Below are 16,273 nucleotides of genomic sequence, written 5' to 3'. Positions count from 1 at the left end.
CCCTGATCAGGACAATAGAATAGGTCTCCCTGATCAGGACAATAGAATAGGTCTCCCAGACCATCAGGACAATAGAATAGGTCTCCCTGATCAGGACAATAGAATAGGTCTCCCTGATCATCACAATAGAATAGGTCTCCCTGATCATGACAATAGAATAGGTCTCCCTGATCATCATGACAGTGGAATAGGTCTCCCAGACCATCAGGACAATAGAATAGGTCTCACTGATCATGACAATAGAATAGGTCTCCCTGATCAGGACAATAGAATAGGTCTCCCTGATCAGGACAATAGAATATGTCTCCCTGATCATCATGACAATAGAATAGGTCTCCCTGATCACCATCACAATAGAATAGGTCTCCCTGATCACCATCACAATAGAATAGGTCTCCCTGATCAGGACAATAGAATAGGTTTCCCTGATCAGGACAATAGAATAGGTCTCCCTGATCAGGACAATAGAATAGGTCTCACTGACCATCAGGACAATAGAATAGGTCTCCCTGATCAGGACAATAGAATAGGTCTCCCTGATCAGGACAATAGAATAGGTCTCCCTGATCAGGACAATGGAATAGGTCTCCCTGATCACCATGACAATAGAATAGGTCTCCCTGATCAGGACAATAGAATAGGTCTCACTGATCACCATGACAATATAATAGGTCTCCCTGATCAGGACAATAGAATAGGTCTCCCTGATCAGGACAATAGAATATGTCTCCCTGATCATCATGAAAATAGAATCTGTCTCCCTGATCATCATGACAATAGAATAGGTCTCCCTGATCATCATGACAATAGAATAGGTCTCCCTGATCAGGACAATAGAATAGGTCTCCCTGATCATCACAATAGAATAGGTCTCCCTGATCATCACAATAGAATAGGTCTCCCTGATCAGAACAATAGAATAGGTCTCCCTGATCAGGACAATAGAATAGGTCTCCCTGATCAGGACAATAGAATAGGTCTCCCTGATCATCACAATAGAATAGGTCTCGCTGATCATCATGACAATAGAATATGTCTCCCTGATCACCAGGACAATAGAATAGGTCTCCCTGATCATCACAATAGAATAGGTCTCCCTGACCATCAGGACAATAGAATAGGTCTCCCTGATCATGACTATAGAATAGGTCTCCCTGATCATCAGGACAATAGAATAGGTCTCCCTGATCAGGACAATAGAATAGGTCTCCCTGATCAGGACAATAGAATAGGTCTCCCTGATCATCACAATAGAATAGGTCTCCCTGATCATCAGGACAATAGAATAGGTCTCCCTGATCATCACAATAGAATAGGTCTCCCTGATCAGGACAATAGAATAGGTCTCCCTGATCATCAGGACAATAGAATAGGTCTCCCTGATCAGGACAATAGAATAGGTCTCCCTGATCATCAGGACAATAGAATATGTCTCACTGAACAGGACAATAGAATAGGTCTCCCTGATCATGACAATAGAATAGGTCTCCCTGATCATCAGGACAATATAATAGGTCTCCCTGATCATCAGGACAATAGAATAGGTCTCCCTGGTCAGGACAATAGAATAGGTCTCCCTGGTCAGGACAATAGAATAGGTCTCCCTGATCACCATGATACTAGAATAGGTCTCCCTGATCAGGACAATAGAATAGGTCTCCCTGACCATCAGGACAATAGAATAGGTCTCCCTGACCATCAGGACAATAGAATAGGTCTCCCTGATCAGGACAATAGAATAGGTCTCCCTGATCATCAGTACAATAGAATAGGTCTCCCTGATCAGGACAATAGAATAGGTCTCCCTGATCATCAGGACAATAGAATAGGTCTCTATGATCAGGACAATAGAATATGTCTCCCTGATCAGGACAATAGAACAGGTTTCCCTGATTAGGAGAGTAGAATAGGTCTCCCTGATCAGGACAATAGAATAGGTTTCCCTGATCAGGACAGTAGAATAGGTCTCCCTGATCAGGACAATAGAATAGGTCTCCCTGATCATCATGACAATAAAATATGTCTCCCTGATCATCATGACAATAGAATAGGTCTCCCTGACCATCAGGACAATAGAATAGGTCTCCCTGACCATCAGGACAATAGAATAGGTCTCCCTGACCATCAGGACAGTAGAAAATGTCTCCCTGACCATCAGGACAGTAGAATAGGTCTCCCTGACCATCAGGACAGTAGAATAGGTCTCCCTGACCACCAGGACAATAGAATAGGTCTCCCTGACCATCAGGACAATAGAATAGGTCTCCCTGATCAGGACAGTAGAATAGGTCTCCCTGATCACCAGGACAGTAGAATAGGTCTCCCTGACCAACAGGACAATAGAATAGGTCTCCCTGACCATCAGGACAGTAGAATAGGTCTCCCCGACCATCAGGACATTAGAATAGGTCTCCCTGACCATCAGGACAATAGAATAGGTCTCCCTGACCATCAGTACAATAGAATAGGTCTCCCTGATCATCAGGACAATAGAATAGGACTCCCTGACCATCAGGACAATAGAATAGGTCTCCCTGACCATCAGGACAATAGAATAGGTCTCCCTGATCATCAGGACAATAGAATAGGTCTCCCTGACCATCAGGACAATAGAATAGGTCTCCCTGACCATCAGGACAATAGAATAGGTCTCCCTGACCATCAGGACAATAGAATAGGTCTCCCTGACCATCAGGACAATAGAATAGGTCTCCCTGACCATCAGGACAATAGAATAGGTCTCCCTGATAATCAGGACAATAGAATAGGTCTCCCTGACCATCAGGACAATAGAATAGGTCTCCCTGATCATCAGGACAATAGAATAGGTCTCCCTGACCATCAGGACAATATAATAGGTCTCCCTGACCATCAGGACAATAGAATATGTCTCCCTGACCATCAGGACAGTAGAATAGGTCTCCCTGACCATCAGGACAATAGAATAGGTCTCCCTGATCATGACAATAGAATAGGTCTCCCTGATCACCATGACAATAGAATAGGTCTCCCTGACCATCAGGACAATAGAATAGGTCTCCCTGATCACCGTGACAATAAAATAGGTCTCCCTGATCACCATGACAATAGAATAGGTCTCCCTGATCAGGACAATAGAATAGGTCTCCCTGACCATCAGGACAATAGAATAGGTCTCCCTGACCATCAGGACAATAGAATAGGTCTCCCTGATCAGGACAATAGAATAGGTCTCCCTGATCAGGACAATAGAATAGGTCTCCCTGATCACCAGGACAATAGAATAGGTCTCCCTGATCACCAGGACAATAGAATAGGTCTCCCTGATCACCAGGACAATAGAATAGGTCTCCCTGATCACCAGGACAATAGAATAGGTCTCCCTGATCACCATGACAATAGAATAGGTCTCCTTGACCATCAGGACAGTAGAATAAGTCTCCCTGATCACCAGGACAATAGAATAAGTCTCCCTGACCATCAGGACAGTAGAATAAGTCTCCCTGATCACCAGGACAATAGAATAGGTCTCCCTGACCATCAGGACAGTAGAATAAGTCTCCCTGACCATCAGGACAATAGAATAGGTCTCCCTGACCATCAGGACAATAGAATAGGTCTCCCTGACCATCAGGACAATAGAATAGGTCTCCTTGACCATCAGGACAATAGAATAGGTCTCCCTGACCATCAGGACAATAGAATAGGTCTCCCTGACCATCAGGACAGTAGAATAGGTCTCCCTGACCATCAGGACAATAGAATAGGTCTCCCTGATCATGACAATAGAATAGGTCTCCCTGATCACCATGACAATATAATAGGTCTCCCTGACCATCAGGACAATAGAATAGGTCTCCCTGATCAGGACAATAGAATAGGTTTCCCTGACCATCAGGACAATAGAATAGGTCTCCCTGATCAGGACAATAGAATAGGTCTCCCTGATCAGGACAATAGAATATGTCTCCCTGATCAGGACAGTAGAATAAGTCTCCCTGACCATCAGGACAATAGAATAAGTCTCCCTGACCATCAGGACAGTAGAATAAGTCTCCCTGATCACCAGGACAATAGAATATGTCTCCCTGACCATCAGGACAGTAGAATAAGTCTCCCTGACCATCAGGACAGTAGAATAAGCTCCCTGACCATCAGGACAGTAGAATAAGTCTCCCTGACCATCAGGACAGTAGCATAAGTCTCCCTGATCATCAGGACAGTAGAATAAGTCTCCCTGATCACCAGGACAATAGAATAGGTCTTCCTGACCATCAGGACAGTAGAATAAGTCTCCCTGATCACCAGGACAATAGAATAGGTCTCCCTGATCACCATGACAATAGAATAGGTCTCCTTGACCATCAGGACAGTAGAATAAGTCTCCCTGATCACCAGGACAATAGAATAAGTCTCCCTGACCATCAGGACAGTAGAATAAGTCTCCCTGATCACCAGGACAATAGAATAGGTCTCCCTGACCATCAGGACAGTAGAATAAGTCTCCCTGACCATCAGGACAATAGAATAGGTCTCCCTGACCATCAGGACAATAGAATAGGTCTCCCTGACCATCAGGACAATAGAATAGGTCTCCTTGACCATCAGGACAATAGAATAGGTCTCCCTGACCATCAGGACAATAGAATAGGTCTCCCTGACCATCAGGACAGTAGAATAGGTCTCCCTGACCATCAGGACAATAGAATAGGTCTCCCTGATCATGACAATAGAATAGGTCTCCCTGATCACCATGACAATAGAATAGGTCTCCCTGACCATCAGGACAATAGAATAGGTCTCCCTGATCACCGTGACAATAAAATAGGTCTCCCTGATCACCAGGACAATAGAATAGGTCTCCCTGATCAGGACAATAGAATAGGTTTCCCTGACCATCAGGACAATAGAATAGGTCTCCCTGATCAGGACAATAGAATAGGTCTCCCTGATCAGGACAATAGAATAGGTCTCCCTGATCAGGACAGTAGAATAAGTCTCCCTGACCATCAGGACAATAGAATAAGTCTCCCTGACCATCAGGACAGTAGAATAAGTCTCCCTGATCACCAGGACAATAGAATAGGTCTCCCTGACCATCAGGACAGTAGAATAAGTCTCCCTGACCATCAGGACAGTAGAATAAGCTCCCTGACCATCAGGACAGTAGAATAAGTCTCCCTGATCATCAGGACAGTAGAATAAATCTCCCTGATCACCAGGACAATAGAATAGGTCTCCCTGACCATCAGGACAGTAGAATAAGTCTCCCTGATCACCAGGACAATAGAATAAGTCTCCCTGACCATCAGGACAGTAGAATAAGTCTCCCTGACCATCAGGACAGTAGAATAAGTCTCCCTGACCATCAGGACAGTAGAATAAGCCTCCCTGACCATCAGGACAGTAGAATAAGTCTCCCTGACCATCAGGACAGTAGAATAAGTCTCCCTGACCATCAGGACAATAGAATATGTCTCCCTGACCATCAGGACAATAGAATAGGTCTCCCTGATCAGGACAGTAGAATAAGTCTCCCTGACCATCAGGACAGTAGAATAAGTCTCCCTGACCATCAGGACAGTAGAATAAGTCTCCCTGACCATCAGGACAGTAGAATAAGTCTCCCTGACCATCAGGACAATAGAATAGGTCTCCCTGATCAGGACAGTAGAATAAGTCTCCCTGACCATCAGGACAGTAGAATAAGTCTCCCTGACCATCAGGACAGTAGAATAAGTCTCCCTGATCATCAGGACAGTAGAATAAGTCTCCCTGACCATCAGGACAGTAGAATCGGTCTCTGGACTCCAGCGGCCCTCAGTCTTTTTAGGAACCTGTTCACTCTTTAATGAAGTGATACTCTGCGGTGTGTGGGCATGAGCGTGTGTTTGCGCGCGCGCGCGCGTGTATGTGTGTGTGTGTGTCGAACGCAGCATGGCAGGGGGCGTGTTTCACCAGTGAGGAACTCCTTGATCCCGCCTGGAGGACGTAAGAATAGGAAGGAGGGGAAAGAGAGAGTGTGGAAAGAGAGAGGACAAAGGGAACACACAAAGAAGTGTGTTGTGAGTTAATTAATTGCTCCTGTTTCGGCTGCGTCGGGTAACATGACCTGACGCAAGCTGTCTGAGCCGAGGAGACACCTGCACGGAGGAGGAAACCACAGCTACGTCTGGTCTACAGCTGCAGTCCAAACAATCAGTTTTACAAGAAACTACACTATTTCTTTACAGTGCAGCTTGATTGGGAAGAACATACATTACATAGGCTGAAATTCCATTCAATGAACCCGGTGGACTTTCTTCTCGATTACTCTAGGTCTATGTAATGCCATATGCTTTAGGTAGTAAACATTTCACTTCTCATTTTAGACAAAGAACAGAAAACACAGCCTTGTAAATTGAGGTGAGGAGACATCAGATGAAGATAGCATTTCTCTTCACCAAATCTGAACGGTTAACTCAGCGGACTGTTAACGGGTTGTGTTTGTGAGATTCTGCTCATGTAGCCTGGTTACACCAAACTGAACTCTGATTCTTCTCATGTAGCCTGGTTACACCAAACTGAACTCTGATTCTGCTCATGTAGCCTGGTTGCCCCAAACTGAACTCTGATTCTGCTCATGTAGCCTGGTTGCACCAAACTGAACTCTGATTCTGCTCATGTAGCCTGGTTGCCCCAAACTGAACTCTGATTCTGCTCATGTAGCCTGGTTGCACCAAACTGAACTCTGATTCTGCTCATGTAGCCTGGTTGCACAAAACTGAACTCTGATTCTGCTTGTGTAGCCTGGTTGCAACAAACTGAACTCTGATTCTGCTCATGTAGCCTGGTTACACTAAACTGAACTCTGATTCTGCTCATGTAGCCTGGTTGCACCAGACTGAACTCTGATTCTGCTCATGTAGCCTGGTTGGACCAGACTGAACTCTGATTCTGCTCATGTAGCCTGGTTGCACCAAACTAAACTCTGATTCTGCTCATGTAGCCTGGTTGCACCAAACTGAACTCTGATTCTTCTCATGTAGCCTGGTTACACCAAACTGAACTCTGATTCTGCTCATGTAGCCTGGTTGCCCCAAACTGAACTCTGATTCTGCTCATGTAGCCTGGTTGCACCAAACTGAACTCTGATTCTGCTCATGTAGCCTGGTTGCCCCAAACTGAACTCTGATTCTGCTCATGTAGCCTGGTTGCACCAAACTGAACTCTGATTCTGCTCATGTAGCCTGGTTGCACAAAACTGAACTCTGATTCTGCTCATGTAGCCTGGTTGCACCAAACTGAACTCTGATTCTGCTCATGTAGCCTGGTTGCACCAAACTGAACTCTGATTCTGCTCATGTAGCCTGGTTGCCCCAAACTGAACTCTGATTCTGCTCATGTAGCCTGGTTGCACCAAACTGAACTCTGATTCTGCTCATGTAGCCTGGTTGCACAAAACTGAACTCTGATTCTGCTCATGTAGCCTGGTTGCACCAAACTGAACTCTGATTCTGCTCATGTAGCCTGGTTACACCAAACTGAACTCTGATTCTGCTCATGTAGCCTGGTTGCACCAGACTGAACTCTGATTCTGCTCATGTAGCCTGGTTGGACCAGACTGAACTCTGATTCTGCTCATGTAGCCTGGTTGCACCAAACTAAACTCTGATTCTGCTCATGTAGCCTGGTTGCACCAAACTGAACTCTGATTCTGCTCATGTAGCCTGGTTACACCAAACTGAACTCTGATTCTGCTCATGTAGCCTGGTTGCACCAAACTGAACTCTGATTCTGCTCATGTAGCCTGGTTGCACCAAACTGAACTCTGATTCTGCTCATGTAGCCTGGTTGCACCAAACTGAACTCTGATTCTGCTCATGTAGCCTGGTTGCACAAAACTGAACTCTGATTCTGCTTGTGTAGCCTGGTTGCAACAAACTGAACTCTGATTCTGCTCATGTAGCCTGGTTACACTAAACTGAACTCTGATTCTGCTCATGTAGCCTGGTTGCACCAGACTGAACTCTGATTCTGCTCATGTAGCCTGGTTGGACCAGACTGAACTCTGATTCTGCTCATGTAGCCTGGTTGCACCAAACTAAACTCTGATTCTGCTCATGTAGCCTGGTTGCACCAAACTGAACTCTGATTCTTCTCATGTAGCCTGGTTACACCAAACTGAACTCTGATTCTGCTCATGTAGCCTGGTTGCCCCAAACTGAACTCTGATTCTGCTCATGTAGCCTGGTTGCACCAAACTGAACTCTGATTCTGCTCATGTAGCCTGGTTGCCCCAAACTGAACTCTGATTCTGCTCATGTAGCCTGGTTGCACCAAACTGAACTCTGATTCTGCTCATGTAGCCTGGTTGCACAAAACTGAACTCTGATTCTGCTCATGTAGCCTGGTTGCACCAAACTGAACTCTGATTCTGCTCATGTAGCCTGGTTGCACCAAACTGAACTCTGATTCTGCTCATGTAGCCTGGTTGCCCCAAACTGAACTCTGATTCTGCTCATGTAGCCTGGTTGCACCAAACTGAACTCTGATTCTGCTCATGTAGCCTGGTTGCACAAAACTGAACTCTGATTCTGCTCATGTAGCCTGGTTGCACCAAACTGAACTCTGATTCTGCTCATGTAGCCTGGTTACACCAAACTGAACTCTGATTCTGCTCATGTAGCCTGGTTGCACCAGACTGAACTCTGATTCTGCTCATGTAGCCTGGTTGGACCAGACTGAACTCTGATTCTGCTCATGTAGCCTGGTTGCACCAAACTAAACTCTGATTCTGCTCATGTAGCCTGGTTGCACCAAACTGAACTCTGATTCTGCTCATGTAGCCTGGTTACACCAAACTGAACTCTGATTCTGCTCATGTAGCCTGGTTGCACCAAACTGAACTCTGATTCTGCTCATGTAGCCTGGTTGCACCAAACTGAACTCTGATTCTGCTCATGTAGCCTGGTTGCACCAAACTGAACTCTGATTCTGCTCGTGTAGCCTGGTTGGACCAGACTGAACTCTGGTTCTGCTCATGTAGCCTGGTTGCACCAAACTGAACTCTGATTCTGCTCATGTAGCCTGGTTGCACCAAACTAAACTCTGATTCTGCTCGTGTAGCCTGGTTACACCAAACTGAACTCTATTTCTGCTCATGTAGCCTGGTTGCACCAAACTGAACTCTGATTCTGCTCATGTAGCCTGGTTGCACCAAACTAAACTCTGATTCTGCTCATGTAGCCTGGTTACACCAAACTGAACTCTGATTCTGCTCATGTAGCCTGGTTACACCAAACTAAACACTGATTCTGCTCGTGTAGCCTGGTTGCCCCAAACTGAACTCTGATTCTGCTCATGTAGCCTGGTTGCACCAAACTGAACTCTGATTCTGCTCGTGTAGCCTGGTTGCACCAAACTGAACTCTGATTCTGCTCATGTAGCCTGGTTGCCCCAAACTGAACTCTGATTCTGCTTGTGTAGCCTGGTTGCACCAAACTGAACTCTGATTCTGCTCGTGTAGCCTGGTTACACCAAACTGAACTCTGATTCTGCTCATGTAGCCTGGTTACACCAAACTAAACTCTGATTCTGCTCATGTAGCCTGGTTACACTAAACTGAACTCTGATTCTGCTCATGTAGCCTGGTTGCACCAGACTGAACTCTGATTCTGCTCATGTAGCCTGGTTGGACCAGACTGAACTCTGATTCTGCTCATGTAGCCTGGTTGCACCAAACTAAACTCTGATTCTGCTCATGTAGCCTGGTTGCACCAAACTAAACTCTGATTCTGCTCATGTAGCCTGGTTGCACCAAACTGAACTCTGATTCTTCTCATGTAGCCTGGTTACACCAAACTGAACTCTGATTCTGCTCATGTAGCCTGGTTGCCCCAAACTGAACTCTGATTCTGCTCATGTAGCCTGGTTGCCCCAAACTGAACTCTGATTCTGCTCATGTAGCCTGGTTGCACCAAACTGAACTCTGATTCTGCTCATGTAGCCTGGTTGCACAAAACTGAACTCTGATTCTGCTCATGTAGCCTGGTTGCACCAAACTGAACTCTGATTCTGCTCATGTAGCCTGGTTGCACCAAACTGAACTCTGATTCTGCTCATGTAGCCTGGTTGCCCCAAACTGAACTCTGATTCTGCTCATGTAGCCTGGTTGCACCAAACTGAACTCTGATTCTGCTCATGTAGCCTGGTTGCACAAAACTGAACTCTGATTCTGCTCATGTAGCCTGGTTGCACCAAACTGAACTCTGATTCTGCTCATGTAGCCTGGTTACACCAAACTGAACTCTGATTCTGCTCATGTAGCCTGGTTGCACCAGACTGAACTCTGATTCTGCTCATGTAGCCTGGTTGGACCAGACTGAACTCTGATTCTGCTCATGTAGCCTGGTTGCACCAAACTAAACTCTGATTCTGCTCATGTAGCCTGGTTGCACCAAACTGAACTCTGATTCTGCTCATGTAGCCTGGTTACACCAAACTGAACTCTGATTCTGCTCATGTAGCCTGGTTGCACCAAACTGAACTCTGATTCTGCTCATGTAGCCTGGTTGCACCAAACTGAACTCTGATTCTGCTCATGTAGCCTGGTTGCACCAAACTGAACTCTGATTCTGCTCGTGTAGCCTGGTTGGACCAGACTGAACTCTGGTTCTGCTCATGTAGCCTGGTTGCACCAAACTGAACTCTGATTCTGCTCATGTAGCCTGGTTGCACCAAACTAAACTCTGATTCTGCTCGTGTAGCCTGGTTGCACCAAACTGAACTCTATTTCTGCTCATGTAGCCTGGTTGCACCAAACTAAACTCTGATTCTGCTCATGTAGCCTGGTTACACCAAACTGAACTCTGATTCTGCTCATGTAGCCTGGTTACACCAAACTGAACTCTGATTCTGCTCATGTAGCCTGGTTACACCAAACTAAACACTGATTCTGCTCGTGTAGCCTGGTTGCCCCAAACTGAACTCTGATTCTGCTCATGTAGCCTGGTTGCACCAAACTGAACTCTGATTCTGCTCGTGTAGCCTGGTTGCACCAAACTGAACTCTGATTCTGCTCATGTAGCCTGGTTGCCCCAAACTGAACTCTGATTCTGCTTGTGTAGCCTGGTTACACCAAACTGAACTCTGATTCTGCTCGTGTAGCCTGGTTACACCAAACTGAACTCTGATTCTGCTCATGTAGCCTGGTTACACCAAACTAAACTCTGATTCTGCTCATGTAGCCTGGTTGCACCAAACTGAACTCTGATTCTGCTCATGTAGCCTGGTTGCCCCAAACTGAACTCTGATTCTGCTCGTGTAGCCTGGTTGCCCCAAACTGAACTCTGATTCTGCTCATGTAGCCTGGTTGCCCCAAACTGAACTCTGATTCTGCTCGTGTAGCCTGGTTGCACCAGACTGAACTCTGATTCTGCTCATGTAGCCTGGTTGCCCCAAACTGAACTCTGATTCTGCTCGTGTAGCCTGGTTGCCCCAAACTGAACTCTGATTCTGCTCATGTAGCCTGGTTGCACCAAACTGAACTCTGATTCTGCTCATGTAGCCTGGTTGGACCAGACTGAACTCTGATTCTGCTCGTGTAGCCTGGTTACACCAAACTGAACTCTGGTTCTGCTCATGTAGCCTGGTTGCACCAAACTGAACTCTGATTCTGCTCATGTAGCCTGGTTGCACCAAACTAAACTCTGATTCTGCTCGTGTAGCCTGGTTACACCAAACTGAACTCTATTTCTGCTCATGTAGCCTGGTTGCACCAAACTGAACTCTGATTCTGCTCATGTAGCCTGGTTGCACCAAACTAAACTCTGATTCTGCTCATGTAGCCTGGTTGCACCAAACTGAACTCTGATTCTGCTCATGTAGCCTGGTTGCCCCAAACTGAACTCTGATTCTGCTCGTGTAGCCTGGTTGCCCCAAACTGAACTCTGATTCTGCTCATGTAGCCTGGTTGCACCAAACTGAACTCTGATTCTGCTCGTGTAGCCTGGTTGCACCAAACTGAACTCTGATTCTGCTCATGTAGCCTGGTTGCCCCAAACTGAACTCTGATTCTGCTTGTGTAGCCTGGTTACACCAAACTGAACTCTGATTCTGCTCATGTAGCCTGGTTACACCAAACTGAACTCTGATTCTGCTCATGTAGCCTGGTTGCACCAAACTGAACTCTGATTCTGCTCATGTAGCCTGGTTGCACCAAACTGAACTCTGATTCTGCTCATGTAGCCTGGTTGCACCAAACTGAACTCTGATTCTGCTCATGTAGCCTGGTTGCACCAAACTAAACTCTGATTCTGCTCGTGTAGCCTGGTTACACCAAACTGAACTCTATTTCTGCTCATGTAGCCTGGTTGCACCAAACTGAACTCTGATTCTGCTCATGTAGCCTGGTTGCACCAAACTAAACTCTGATTCTGCTCATGTAGCCTGGTTACACCAAACTGAACTCTGATTCTGCTCATGTAGCCTGGTTACACCAAACTAAACACTGATTCTGCTCGTGTAGCCTGGTTGCCCCAAACTGAACTCTGATTCTGCTCATGTAGCCTGGTTACACCAAACTGAACTCTGATTCTGCTCATGTAGCCTGGTTACACCAAACTAAACTCTGATTCTGCTCATGTAGCCTGGTTGCACCAAACTGAACTCTGATTCTGCTCATGTAGCCTGGTTGCCCCAAACTGAACTCTGATTCTGCTCATGTAGCCTGGTTGCCCCAAACTGAACTCTGATTCTGCTCGTGTAGCCTGGTTGCCCCAAACTGAACTCTGATTCTGCTCATGTAGCCTGGTTGCCCCAAACTGAACTCTGATTCTGCTCGTGTAGCCTGGTTGCACCAGACTGAACTCTGATTCTGCTCATGTAGCCTGGTTGCCCCAAACTGAACTCTGATTCTGCTCGTGTAGCCTGGTTGCCCCAAACTGAACTCTGATTCTGCTCATGTAGCCTGGTTGCACCAAACTGAACTCTGATTCTGCTCATGTATTCTGGTTGGACCAGACTGAACTCTGATTCTGCTCGTGTAGCCTGGTTACACCAAACTGAACTCTGGTTCTGCTCATGTAGCCTGGTTGCACCAAACTGAACTCTGATTCTGCTCATGTAGCCTGGTTGCACCAAACTAAACTCTGATTCTGCTCGTGTAGCCTGGTTACACCAAACTGAACTCTATTTCTGCTCATGTAGCCTGGTTGCACCAAACTGAACTCTGATTCTGCTCATGTAGCCTGGTTGCACCAAACTAAACTCTGATTCTGCTCATGTAGCCTGGTTGCACCAAACTGAACTCTGATTCTGCTCATGTAGCCTGGTTGCACCAAACTGAACTCTGATTCTGCTCATGTAGCCTGGTTGCACCAAACTGAACTCTGATTCTGCTCATGTAGCCTGGTTGCCCCAAACTGAACTCTGATTCTGCTCATGTAGCCTGGTTGCACCAAACTGAACTCTGATTCTGCTCATGTAGCCTGGTTGCACAAAACTGAACTCTGATTCTGCTCATGTAGCCTGGTTGCACCAAACTGAACTCTGATTCTGCTCATGTAGCCTGGTTACACCAAACTGAACTCTGATTCTGCTCATGTAGCCTGGTTGCACCAGACTGAACTCTGATTCTGCTCATGTAGCCTGGTTGGACCAGACTGAACTCTGATTCTGCTCATGTAGCCTGGTTGCACCAAACTAAACTCTGATTCTGCTCATGTAGCCTGGTTGCACCAAACTGAACTCTGATTCTGCTCATGTAGCCTGGTTACACCAAACTGAACTCTGATTCTGCTCATGTAGCCTGGTTGCACCAAACTGAACTCTGATTCTGCTCATGTAGCCTGGTTGCACCAAACTGAACTCTGATTCTGCTCATGTAGCCTGGTTGCACCAAACTGAACTCTGATTCTGCTCGTGTAGCCTGGTTGGACCAGACTGAACTCTGGTTCTGCTCATGTAGCCTGGTTGCACCAAACTGAACTCTGATTCTGCTCATGTAGCCTGGTTGCACCAAACTAAACTCTGATTCTGCTCGTGTAGCCTGGTTACACCAAACTGAACTCTATTTCTGCTCATGTAGCCTGGTTGCACCAAACTGAACTCTGATTCTGCTCATGTAGCCTGGTTGCACCAAACTAAACTCTGATTCTGCTCATGTAGCCTGGTTACACCAAACTGAACTCTGATTCTGCTCATGTAGCCTGGTTACACCAAACTAAACACTGATTCTGCTCGTGTAGCCTGGTTGCCCCAAACTGAACTCTGATTCTGCTCATGTAGCCTGGTTGCACCAAACTGAACTCTGATTCTGCTCGTGTAGCCTGGTTGCACCAAACTGAACTCTGATTCTGCTCATGTAGCCTGGTTGCCCCAAACTGAACTCTGATTCTGCTTGTGTAGCCTGGTTGCACCAAACTGAACTCTGATTCTGCTCGTGTAGCCTGGTTACACCAAACTGAACTCTGATTCTGCTCATGTAGCCTGGTTACACCAAACTAAACTCTGATTCTGCTCATGTAGCCTGGTTACACTAAACTGAACTCTGATTCTGCTCATGTAGCCTGGTTGCACCAGACTGAACTCTGATTCTGCTCATGTAGCCTGGTTGGACCAGACTGAACTCTGATTCTGCTCATGTAGCCTGGTTGCACCAAACTAAACTCTGATTCTGCTCATGTAGCCTGGTTGCACCAAACTAAACTCTGATTCTGCTCATGTAGCCTGGTTGCACCAAACTGAACTCTGATTCTTCTCATGTAGCCTGGTTACACCAAACTGAACTCTGATTCTGCTCATGTAGCCTGGTTGCCCCAAACTGAACTCTGATTCTGCTCATGTAGCCTGGTTGCCCCAAACTGAACTCTGATTCTGCTCATGTAGCCTGGTTGCACCAAACTGAACTCTGATTCTGCTCATGTAGCCTGGTTGCACAAAACTGAACTCTGATTCTGCTCATGTAGCCTGGTTGCACCAAACTGAACTCTGATTCTGCTCATGTAGCCTGGTTGCACCAAACTGAACTCTGATTCTGCTCATGTAGCCTGGTTGCCCCAAACTGAACTCTGATTCTGCTCATGTAGCCTGGTTGCACCAAACTGAACTCTGATTCTGCTCATGTAGCCTGGTTGCACCAAACTGAACTCTGATTCTGCTCATGTAGCCTGGTTACACCAAACTGAACTCTGATTCTGCTCATGTAGCCTGGTTGCACCAGACTGAACTCTGATTCTGCTCATGTAGCCTGGTTGGACCAGACTGAACTCTGATTCTGCTCATGTAGCCTGGTTGCACCAAACTGAACTCTGATTCTGCTCATGTAGCCTGGTTGCACCAAACTGAACTCTGATTCTGCTCATGTAGCCTGGTTACACCAAACTGAACTCTGATTCTGCTCATGTAGCCTGGTTACACCAAACTGAACTCTGATTCTGCTCATGTAGCCTGGTTGCACCAAACTGAACTCTGATTCTGCTCATGTAGCCTGGTTGCACCAAACTGAACTCTGATTCTGCTCATGTAGCCTGGTTGCACCAAACTGAACTCTGATTCTGCTCGTGTAGCCTGGTTGCACCAAACTGAACTCTGGTTCTGCTCATGTAGCCTGGTTGCACCAAACTGAACTCTGATTCTGCTCGTGTAGCCTGGTTGCACCAAACTAAACTCTGATTCTGCTCGTGTAGCCTGGTTGCACCAAACTGAACTCTATTTCTGCTCATGTAGCCTGGTTGCACCAAACTAAACTCTGATTCTGCTCATGTAGCCTGGTTACACCAAACTGAACTCTGATTCTGCTCATGTAGCCTGGTTACACCAAACTGAACTCTGATTCTGCTCATGTAGCCTGGTTACACCAAACTAAACACTGATTCTGCTCGTGTAGCCTGGTTGCCCCAAACTGAACTCTGATTCTGCTCATGTAGCCTGGTTGCACCAAACTGAACTCTGATTCTGCTCGTGTAGCCTGGTTGCACCAAACTGAACTCTGATTCTGCTCATGTAGCCTGGTTGCCCCAAACTGAACTCTGATTCTGCTTGTGTAGCCTGGTTACACCAAACTGAACTCTGATTCTGCTCGTGTAGCCTGGTTACACCAAACTGAACTCTGATTCTGCTCATGTAGCCTGGTTACACCAAACTAAACTCTGATTCTGCTCATGTAGCCTGGTTGCACCAAACTGAACTCTGATTCTGCTCATGTAGCCTGGTTGCCCCAAACTGAACTCTGATTCTGCTCGTGTAGCCTGGTTGCCCCAAACTGAACTCTGATTCTGCTCATGTAGCCTGGTTGCCCCAAACTGAACTCTGA

Source organism: Salvelinus fontinalis, chromosome 20 (assembly GCF_029448725.1).
Source record: "Salvelinus fontinalis isolate EN_2023a chromosome 20, ASM2944872v1, whole genome shotgun sequence".
Classification (NCBI taxonomy): Eukaryota; Metazoa; Chordata; class Actinopteri; order Salmoniformes; family Salmonidae; genus Salvelinus; species Salvelinus fontinalis.
Note: the sequence above shows the minus strand (reverse complement) of the source record.